Consider the following 12,365-nt stretch of genomic DNA (forward strand, 5'->3'; position numbering starts at 1 on the left):
TATATATATATATATATATATATATATATATATATAAAAATAAATAAATAACTACGTAACATACAACCTATGCTTTAATGCTAAATGGAAAAAAAATTTGAAGCTGGTGACACTCTAAACAAGTTGCTAGCTAGTTTAAAAAAATTTAAGAATTTGACAGCGCCGACTAGGCATAAAAAGATTAAAGCGGTATACGATCTATTACGAGAAATCAAGCAGATAACAGTAACCGCTGAAGGAACCGCCGACTATATTGTCATTAGAAAAAGATACAAAAAATTAAAAACAATAGCCATTGAGTGTTTGACCTTGTTAAAGGGAGACTTAAATTTAACGATTACAGAAAACGACCCAAGAGACATAGGAGACGAAGACGACGACAAAGAAAGTAATTTAAGCGAAATAAGCCAAAAAACGATCACAATGGCTCATAAAATTGATTTGGGAGTGGCTATCCGAGTCGTTGATAAATACGACGGGGATGCTGCTTCTCTCCAGTCTTGGTTGGACAACGTGGATGTCCTACGAGCTGATGACCCGGAAGTACCGGAAGTCAGCTTTATTACCTTTCTCAAATCCCGATTAGTGGGCGCTGCACGCGGATCCCTCGAAGGAGTTCAAACCCTTGCGGTAGCGAAAGCTACACTTAAAGAGAAGTTTGCTGTCCAGCTCACCCCCATAGCGGTGGAGGCTGAATTGCGATCGTTAAAGCAGAGGAGTGGTAGAACTGTTACCGAATTCGGCAGTGAAATTGAAAAACTAGCCACGAAACTGGCAGCTGCATGGGTTTCCAAAGGCCCCCCATTTACTACCGAAGCTTCCGCTAGGCCAGTGGTGGAGCCTATAGCCGTACACACCTTTATAAATGGTTTAAGAGACAAATCGGCAGCTTATTTAGTAAAGTCCAGAAATCCAAAGACTTTGACTTTGGCTATTTCTGATGCATTGGAGGTTCAACCTCAATCATCGACGGAGCCAGCATTCTGGGCTCAGGGAAACAGAGTTCCCCATTTCAGTAATCATTTTAGTAACCGAAACCCAAGCCGTAGAGGAGGCCGCAGATTCAATAATAATAACCGTGGTTATCGTCATAATAACAATAATCAACGAAATTATAACCAAGGTTATTACAATCACAACCATGGTTACGATAACCACAACCCTGGATATTTTAATAACAATCAAGGATACAATTATAATAACCGAAGCAATCGACGTAACTTCACGATAACCACAACAATCTTAATAATAACTATCCTAATAATAACTACCAAAATAATAATAACCACAATAACAATGGAAACAATGCTCCTCGGAATAACAACAACCTCAACAATAATAATAATCCCCAGAGACGAAATGCAAATGTGGCGGAGGAACCACAAGAGCAACAACCTCGAGCAGAAGCAAATGTAAGAGAGTTTTTTCGTGAGTAATTTTAGCGGCGAGAGAGCTCTAAGATTGAATTTCACAATAGATAACACTAATTTTCTTTTAGTAGTGGACAGTGGAGCTTCATGCTGTCTACTCGATAAGCGTCATTTAACGAAAAATTTAAATTCATATCTTGACACATCACGGATAATTGAAGTAAGTGGTGTAAATGGAGTAACCACTACACTAGGTACAATAGATACTTTTACAGAATATAATGGCTACATGTACCCGATTACGTTTCACATTATGGATGAGCTACCATCCAATGTCATAGGTTTAATTGGAACCAACTTTTTGAAAAAGTTTGGAGCAAAGATAAATTTTGAAAATTCTAAAATGACATTAAGAATCCCCCGATTTGAGGAAAATTTCATAATTCCTCCACGAACTGAAGTGATTACTTTTGTTGAAACTTGTTTCTCAGAACAAATGGTTATTCTAAATCAGGAGATACAACCACAAGTATACATTGCAGGAGCAATTGTAAAACCTGAAAAAGGAAAAATTCCTGTTAGGATACTGAACATAAAAAATAAAGCCGTGAAGGTTGATAATTTAAAACCTCAAGCAAAACCTTTAAAAAATTATGATATACTTGAGATTGACGGTGCATCAAAATATAATGTTGCTAGAACGAAAGAACTTTCATCAGAATTAAAACTGACTGAAATCCATGACAAGGACAGACCAGTGTTAGAAAGATTGTGCATAAAATATAACGACATTTTTTGTTTGAAAGATGACAAATTAACAGTGACGAAAATTTATCAACCCTCGCTTACTGTTAAGCCAGATACACATCCTGTATATACCAGACCATATAAATTACCACAAGCTCACAAGGAAGAAGTCCAGAGACAAGTAGACAAAATGTTGAGCGAAAATATCATTGAGAACGCTATTTCTGAGTGGAATAGTCCTTTATTACTGGTTCCCAAAAAATCAGCTCAGGATGAAAGAAAATGGAGGTTGGTCATAGACTACCGCAAATTGAATAACGCATTGCAAGATGATAAGTTTCCACTTCCTAACATAGAAGAAGTGATTGAGTCGCTAGCAGGAGCGAAATATTTTTCTCATTTGGATCTTTCACAAGGATATTACCAATGTGAACTGAAGCCAGAGGATAGACCAATTACCGCTTTTGGCACCAGCGGAGGACAATATCAAATGACACGTCTTCCTATGGGATTAAAAGTGAGTCCTTCAACATTTTCAAGATTAATGACCGTAGCTATGTCAGACCTTAATATGGAGAGATGTCTTGTTTATTTAGATGATATTATTGTTTTTGGAAAGACTCTGGAAGAGCACAATAGAAACCTTTCAGATGTTTTCGAACGTTTACGTAAAACAAATTTAAAACTCAATCCGCAAAAATGCAATTTTCTCAAAACCGAATTGTTGTATTTAGGACATTTGGTATCTGTAGAAGGAGTAAAACCCGATCCTTCAAAAATTGAAATAATAAAACAATGGAGTAGTCCACGAAGCGCAGATGAGGTAAAAAGGTTCGTTGCTTTTGCGAACTATTACCGTAAGCACATTAAGGATTTTGCGAAACTTTGTAGTCCTTTAAATAAATTAACTCGAAAAAATGAAGATTTTAAATGGACGGAGGAGTGTGAACGATCCTTTCAATACTTGAAGGAGTGTTTCATGAATCCACCAGTCCTCGATTACCCGAATTTTTCGGAGAGTAATATTTTTACCTTGCACACAGATGCATCGGGAAAGGCTTTAGGAGCAGTATTAAGTAATCAAAACACTAGACCCATCGCATTTGCGAGTAGGGCTTTGAATAAAGCTGAACTGAATTACAGCACTATCGAGAAGGAGTTATTAGGCGTCGTATGGGCAATACGCCATTTCAGACCATATTTATATGGCAGGAAATTTGAAATTTTTACAGACCATCGCTCATTAGTTCATTTATTTACACTAAATGATCCTTCAAGCCGATTAACCAAGTTCCGTTTGGCTCTAGAGGAATATAAGTTTGACGTTATATACAAAAAGGGCTCGGAAAACGTAGTAGCGGACGCGTTATCACGTATTTCGATCGAAGATCTTAAGGCTCTAACACCAGCAGGTACAGCTTTTATTTGTACCAGAAGTCAAACCGCGAAACAGAAAATACAGTCTGATACATCGGTTAAGATTGATACACCGAATAATTATATTGAAATTAAAATTGGATCCATGAAGAAAAATGAAGCGCTAGAAGCTCAATTAGAGCAGGGTATTATTTGTATCGACCCTAATACGACATTGACTCACCTACGGGGAGTAATGAACCGATTAGTGGATCTTATCAAAGAAACCAAAATAAAAGGCCTAATCGTTAAAAATACGATTGAAAATAAAAAATTAAAGGACAAAATAGAAGTCCTCGATATAAAAGGCATGCCGCCTATAATTATATTAGGCAGAAATACTCGTCAAATAGACGATAGAAATGAACAAAAAAATATTATAAACGATTTCCATGTATTGCCAACTGCAGGGCATGCAGGAATAAGAAGAACAATTAATACTATAAAACAACGATATCATTGGAAAACCTTAGATAACGATGTTGTTTCATTTATAAAGAGATGTACACATTGTCAAAGAAACAAGAGCCATTACACTAAACAACCAATGCAGCTGACAAGCACAGCTAGTCAAGCTTTCGAAAAAATATTTCTGGATATAGTAGGTCCATTATTGCCGGACGCAGAAGGTAACCAGTATATACTGACTACTCAATGTGATCTGACGAAATTTGTGACCGCAACACCTATTATGGACAAGACAACAGATGCCGTGGCCAAAGCGTTTGTTGAAAATGTCATTTTGAATTATGGTGTACCAGCACAGGTTCTAACAGATAGAGGTACCGAATTTATGTCTACTGTATTTGAAAAAATATGTAAACTATTACAGGTGAAGAAGCTGAATTCCACAGCTTACCACCATCAAACAATCGGAGCGTTGGAAAATTCGCATAAAGTTCTTGGAAATTATCTACGCATACAAACGAACAACTCTTATGGAAGTTGGTCTGCCTGGATACCGTTTTACAAATTTGCCTATAATACAACGGTACATAGTACAACAGGTAAGACTCCGTTCGAATTGCTTTTCGGAAGACTTTGCACCCTTCCTTCAAATCTAATTGGACAATACCAAACAGACCCAATATATAACATTGACGACTATACGAGTATTTTGAAATACAAGCTACAAGTTTCTCAAAGAGAAGCTAGGGAGAATCTTCTCAAAGTAAAGGCAGATAGAGTTTCAAAATATAATCAAAACGCCAAAGACACAAATTTTACAAAAGGAACATTGGTCCTCGTGAAGACCGAAAAGGGACCTAAATTAGAAACAAAATATAACGGACCATATGAAATGTTAGAAGATATAAGATCAAATGTAAAGATAGCAATTAAAAATAATAAAGATATAGACATAGTTCATAAGGACAGAATAAGAGAATTTTTAAAGTAAAAAAAAAAAAGAGAGAGAAGAACCTACATTCAGTTTTTCAGAAAGATAAGAAGATGAAACCAGAGTAGTTTATAATGATTGTTTCCATGAATATTTTATATAAATGTTATTCTTATGCATAAACATTTTATACAGAAATATTTTTATATAAAAACATTTGATACAAAAACATTTTTATACAGATTTTAATATATGTATATGTACGTGTGTGTGTATATATGTATATGTATATATATATATATATATATATATATATATATATATATATATATATATATATATATATATATATATGAAATATATATATATATATATATATATATATATATATATATATATATATATATATATATATATATATATATATATATATATATATATATATATATATATATATATATGTGTATGTATATATGTGTATGTATGCGTATATATATGTATCTCCATCATTATATATTATATTAGATTAATAATTATAAATTCAAACTATAATTTTTTTTTTATCCACCAATTTCAATTTGTATTATTGATTTTCACTTCATATGTTTTATTCCTAACTTCAATTCAAACATTATATAGATTTAAAAATTAGAACTTAAGGCTAATTTTTAAATTCATTAAGAAAGGGCGTGTGGTGGATACGGCCCCTTTTAAGATAAGCAAAAGAAAGTAATATAAACTTAAGTAGTGTAAACACTGTGATCAGCATAAACGCTATCACGCCACCCGCGCGAGGAACGGGCGACGGCGATTATGCTGAGCACAGCATTAAAGGTCACGTATCGATCTGCGATCGTGCGGCCTGTATAGGCTAAGAAATAGAAATAATAAAGCATTATTGAATCAACCGTACACTCGAGAGGTTCGAGCTCTCTTTTAGTAACCGAAACCCACATAAACACATATATACAACCACCAACTTTTCATTATTTTGACTATCCCCTGTAGTGTTAAGTTTTCTTCCCAATAGTGACAATTTATTTAAATTAATTTCTTTAGCCACAGAAAGCAGCACAACAACCACCGTTGACATTTCGTGGATTTTCTTATAATAGTTCACTTACTATTTTTTTACGTAACATTTTCATTATACCCTTGCACATTATAATTTCAGCTGTGAAAGAATGCTATCAAAGCTCTTCCTTGTATGTTTTTGGGCCGTAACAAATTTCATCGGTGAACGTGTAGATTTTTGTCGGGAAATTTAAACTGCGTTAGAATTGATGTGAGCTTATGTAATATAATGTGTGGATTATCTGTTCGGATGACTGCATGCAGTGAATGGTTGGAAAAGGGAGCAACACATCTGAGCAAGCACTGCAATGTAATAGTAATAACTTATTCAATATATATTCTTTTAGCCGCAGTTAGCAGCAGAGCAACCACTATTGACATGAATTAGTTTCATTTGAAATCATCTATTTTATTTTAGCAGACCATAACGCACACTCTCCATTTGTTTTACGAATATTTTCCTATTACTTTATTTGCATGTTGTACGTTAAAAATTTGAAAGTTTCAGTTTTTAAAGGAAGTCAACCGAAATCTTATTTACATATTCTTATTTTTCTTATTGTATTTTAATACATTTTCATTCATCCCACTTTATAGGTAAATGATTATTTTTATATTGTTATAATTAATTAAACGAATTATGGTCATATCACTTATCAAAGCGAATCCTGATCGGAAACCCACCCTACTAACAAAACTCCCATCCGTGGTCTTTGTAGGGATGCAGAGGTATACCCGGTCTCTAACAAAGCAAAGACTGCATTCTAACATTTCTTCTCTATTGCAGGTTTCGTGCGGCACTGGCACAACACGAAATTTATAGTTTTGAGAGAAACGGGTTCGGAAATTTTCGTTTAGAATCATTTTTCCTTTTGAAGAATACCTTAAATTTTTAAACTTTCCGTACTCATCCGACCTATTTGAGTCTGTTATGTACATATTATGAGCAAGTTGTATGAGTTTAAATCTCTTCTACCATCTTTTAAAGTATATTTTGATGTGAATCGCAAAAACAAATCTACTCATAACTCTAGATATTTTGTTAATTTTGAAACAAGTTTTTGTGAGATAAAACTGAACCGCGTTTGGCATCGTTTGACATCCAAATCTAAAATGAAAAATTTTGAGGTGTGCCGTTGTTGCACGAAACAGACGATATTCCCAACTGACTGTAAGGACGTGGCCGGCGCCGTTATTGGTCTATAAAACATCGGGTCATTGAATGATGCACAGTGAGGAGGAATGGCCACTCCCAGTCGTTTCTTCAGTTAATTCATTGTGCATCTTGAATGGCTCGGACCCATCACGAAGTAGCAACCATTGATATGTACAGTCAGAACTAAGCTAAGCTAGGCTAAGCTATCTTCATCTCGGCCAATAAAGTAAAGTTTGTACATCCGAATAAACTTATGGTTTTCGCTGGAGAACCACTGACAAATAAGAAAAACGTGTATTTTCCTTGATATTTTAATTTTTTCGAGCTTAAATTCAAAATTACTCGAAAACCGATGCATTTAGAATGTTAACTACCGAGAGCCTTTTGATTTCAAATTACTGTCTGACTAAATCTTTTAAAATCATGAAAATTTTGAAAAATGTTGAAATTAGAATTTTAAAAAGTTTAATATTTCATAAAACATTTGACTTCCTTTTCTTCATCCTGGATTTTTTTGAAGTTGCGTAATAACTTCAAGTTTTGAAAAAAAAAATGAGAAAATATCTGTTTTCAAATCAAAATTTATTGTTTATTTTCAAAATTTTTTAAGTCAAAAAGTTTTTTTCACAGTGCTTTTTTTATGAGGCATTATTAATTCCTTACAACTCATTCTCAGACAGATTTTATATACAACCGAAGGTTTCTGAGCTACCATGCTTTGAACAAAACCTATGCAAAAATGCATACGACCTTTAAGAAAATAACTCGTGGATTTAAAAAATCTCCATCTGTGAAAAATGCTCAGTTTTTGCTAAGCCAAATACGTGTGCAACTAGAAAAAAAGCAGAAGGTTGTATTAAAGGCACGACTGCGTGGCTGACGTTGAATAACGCGGTTTTTTTTATTCTCGCTTATTTTCCGTCGGTCTAGTTCCGCCACTGTTGTTGTGCCAATTACCGACGCCCAAGGATGCGACTCCACCCAGGACTCTAACTTACGACCCGTTGATCAACGGACCGGCGCCAACGGCTTTACTTCCTCATGCGATGGAAGGCGTGATCCCAGAGATTTTTCGCCTCAGAAAATCTCCCGGTGTCGGCTAGGATTAAATCTAGATCAGTTGGGTTGGTTGTGAGTGGATTACGCCACCTCACAACCATCGACACCTATGTCGGCGGTGGGATTAAAACCCAGGCGTCGAGCGTGGAGAATAACGCGCATTTGGCATTAACAAATGCATTGTTGAGTACTTAAATAAGACTACAAATGCAGAAGTACTTCTGTTTGTATTTTGATAAATTAACCAGATGGTCAAAACTTTATCGCGGGACATCAGTTGGAAGAATTATTCTGGAGGCGGAATGGGTTGTGTGAAATGAAGTCATACACATAAGTCGTTTTTATGCGTTTTTTGCGGTTTTCGTAAGCGTTTTTGTTTACGCCCTTTTTCAGAGGATGACAGTTCAATCAATATCAATATTTACCACCACCCGGCTGGCTGAACGGCTGAATAATGCGTACCATCGGGACCAAGTGCGTCTATTAGAATAAAATAGACCCACATGTGGTCCCTAGCCTCTTGTCCAGCCACTCCTATTCCGACCTCCACGAGGTGCCAGCTGGGATACGAGCAACCAAGGGAAGATCGGGTAACCAACCCCGGTGGGAACTTGGTCGTATGCCGACAAGGAAGGAGGGCTCTTTTGAGTTTCCGAGCGTCTGTCCTCCATGTTAGGAGCAGCTCAAAACGGCATCTATACTCCGGGTTAGGGGCGGCCGATTACCGTCCTCGTGCCAACGTGGGACTCTAAGCAGTGTTGGGAACGATGGTCCTCCGAGCCTTACAAGCCGCCACCGTAAAACACTCACAAGTAATGAACGAGGAACCAAGAAATTCGGACTGGAACAATCGGCACAGACCCATGCGACGAAAATGGACTAACGATTGGAAACTCGGGACGTGGAACTACCGGCCTCTTAATTTCCAAAGGAGCACACGAGTGGTTTCCGAAGTATTGAAATCCCGCAGATTCGACGTCGTAGCGCTGCAGGAGGTGTGCTGGAAGGGCTCAATGGTACGTACGTTCCGGGATGGCCATTACCCGGACGAACACATACGATTCGCATAGATTTTTGGCGTAGAATACGTCTTACGGCAACAATTACAGGGACCCAATTTCAATACAGGGATCCAATTTCAAAACCGAAAACATCGAGAGCGTCACAAGAACTGTCCAATTTCAAACGTTTTAAACCCAGTCAGTTTCCAACCGATTTCTGTCATTTTTGCAGCAATCGATTGGAAAATCATTTAAGCACCTGTCCAAATGCAGAAAATTGTAATCCCATTGTTCAAACTATTGTAATATTGGAAACTGTTGAACAATGTCGAAACGCAAATGTCGATTTTTGATTGGTCGTTTGCTGCCTTTCCCTAAATAGGACGACAGAATGGAGTACCTAGTTAGCCGGGAATGCACTCTTTGGGCTATATAAGAGACTGTTTCTCCTCAAGCAAATCAGTTTACTAGCAGCAGGCAGCAGCATCGCACATCAACACCGATGGCAGTAGGCGAAGGCAGTAGGCGAAGGCAGCTTGGATCAGCAGCGGGCAACAGCGGCGGTGGTAGTGGTTAGCTGCAGTCCTACCTCTTTCAGTTCGGCTCCCCTTCGATCTGAATTGGACCCCACCAGCGGTAATCCGATTCAGATATCGTTGGGCAAAAAACAACCCGAAACTGAAAGAGACTCGCACCGCCAGGTGGTTTGAGAAGCCACCATCATCCAGCGTATGTATATACAGGGTGTATGCACATAACGTGTGTGAATATTTGAAAAGTGTGTTTCTAATATATAAGGTGTGTGGCTTGCTTTAAAGCGTGTGTGTATGTTTATGACGTGTATGCATGCCTGTAACGCGTGTGTGCATGTTTATAGCGCGTGTGGCTTGCTATATAGCGTGCGTGGTTTGCTATATAGCGTGTGAATGTCTAGCGTGACTGTGCATGTCTATAGAGCGTGTGGCTAGAGTGCGTGGCTTGCTATATAGCGTGCGTGGCTAGTAGTATAGCGGTTGAAATTTTCATATATACACTACCCGTCATAAGTTTGGAATCGCTTTACTGAGTATTGCAACACCCAGTTTGAATATTGCAACACCCCGAAAAGTTTAGCATCACTCAAAATGGGCAAATTTCTGTAACTGTAACTGTAATATGCTTGACCAGAACTGGTGGCACAAGCCGAACACCGCAACATTGTGGGTAGTAATGATCACGCGATAAGTTGAAGTCTAAATATGAAAAACTGCATACACCCTAGCGCCGCATAGCGGGGTAGTTCAGTATTAAATTGTCTACCATGTAGAAGCCTTTAGCCTTCTGAACAAGTTTGCATAGCACCGCAACTTTCTGGCAGGTCGGAATCGTGAGATTAGTTCAGTTCAAAATACGACTCATTGTGTGCCCACTAGCACCACATAGCGGTAAAATTTCACACTGAATTGGCCACCATACAGTAGCCTTTGACCTTCGGAACAAGTTTGCTGAAAACCGCAACTTTCTAGGTTGTCAAAAACACGAGATATCCGCCTATTCCAGGTGATGCTAAACTTTTCGGGAGGCGTTGCAATATTCAAACTGGGTGTTGCAATACTCAGTAAAGCGATTCCATACTTATGACGGGTAGTGTAATTGCTAACAAATCACCTCATGTAGAATTTGATTATCACTGTGAATCATTCAAAACTAAATAAAAAATTTACCATGTTGAAAAAATATTCACTTGTCAATAAATGGCATTGACAAACACAATTAACCTTAAAGTTTATCTGAAGAATTAACCCCAATTCAGTGTATTCTCAAACCTATTCCAAGAAATACATTGGCATGAGACAGGCTGTCGTATTCTACGTTACCTCTGCGGTCGTGTCTTATAAACAACCTCTTCAACTTTTTTAGATTCCTCACATTGGATTCGTGAGCGTCCTTGAAAAGGATTTCTGAAAAAAGAATCCTCAGGAATGCCCTGTATACGGCTCTAGGATTCTTGAATAACAATCGTGAGTGGGAATCCTCCGGATCGTGATTGCGATTCCTTTCACGATTCCGTCACCGTGTTAATCGGTATCCTTGGGATTCTTACTCAGGATACTCTGCGTGTTAGTAAGGGTTGGGTGGGACAAAAAATAAATGTTAGCTCCCATGCACTTTTCGTGTTCCGTACGGGTCCCATAACAACTGTGTAACTTTTCAGATCGATCGGTGAAACGCCCGTTTTTTAAAGTTTCCATACTATTTTATATGGGAAAATCCACTTTTTCAATACTTATTCTCTAGAGATGTCAAGTTGGCTCTTAAAAAATATCAATACATGATATTTGTAGGAAATTTTCTTGGGAAAAACTCTTTTGAAGACCGTAAGGCGCTACGATGATTGTAGAAACAGCTATTCATCCCAAACTGATTTAATGTCTGACGGACGGCTCACCATTGAAATTTTCCAGCAACACTGCTACAGCATGCTGCTATGTGGCCGTTCCTAAACCAAGTGGTCATATTTTGATCACTTTTCATACCCCCCGTACCCCCCCGTGGTCATTCGTGGTCTTTTGGCCAATCCCCCCCCCCCCATGCGACTTTAACCACGTGGTCTTTTCATTTATCAAGTGCCGAAAATTCGCTTAATTTTTTTCCATTTTTATTATTAAACTTTCAGTACATTCTATATTTCTAAAATGCAAAAGCTCCATTCTTCACTTGGTGGCAACAATAAATTATAAGTCAGGAAAAAAGACCACGTGGTCATTTCATTAACCCCCTACCCCCATACATGGTCTTTTGACAAACCCCCCCGTCCCCCTCTTTATGACCACCTGGTTTAGGAACGGCCCCTATTGCAAACTTGCCTAAGTATGAGAAATAATTTCGCGTGGAATTAATTTTCAAAGTGTGATTTTTCTTAATAGTATCTTCGGGGAAGCCTCCAAGATAAATAAAATTCAATGGTGAGCCGTTCGTCAGATATTCAATCAGTCTGGGGTGAATATCTTTTTTCACAAGCAAGGTAGCGCCTTGCGGTCTTCAGAAGAGTTTTTTCCAGGAAAATTTCCTATATATATATCATGTATTGATATATTTTTAGGAGCCAACTGGACATCTCTATGGAAAAAGTTTTGAAAAAGTGGTTTTTCCCATATAAAATCGTATGGAAGTTTTAAAAATCAGGCGCAAATCGGGCGTTTCACCGATCGATCTGAAAAGTT

Source organism: Wyeomyia smithii, chromosome 1 (genome assembly GCF_029784165.1).
Source record: "Wyeomyia smithii strain HCP4-BCI-WySm-NY-G18 chromosome 1, ASM2978416v1, whole genome shotgun sequence".
Taxonomy (NCBI): domain Eukaryota; kingdom Metazoa; phylum Arthropoda; class Insecta; order Diptera; family Culicidae; genus Wyeomyia; species Wyeomyia smithii.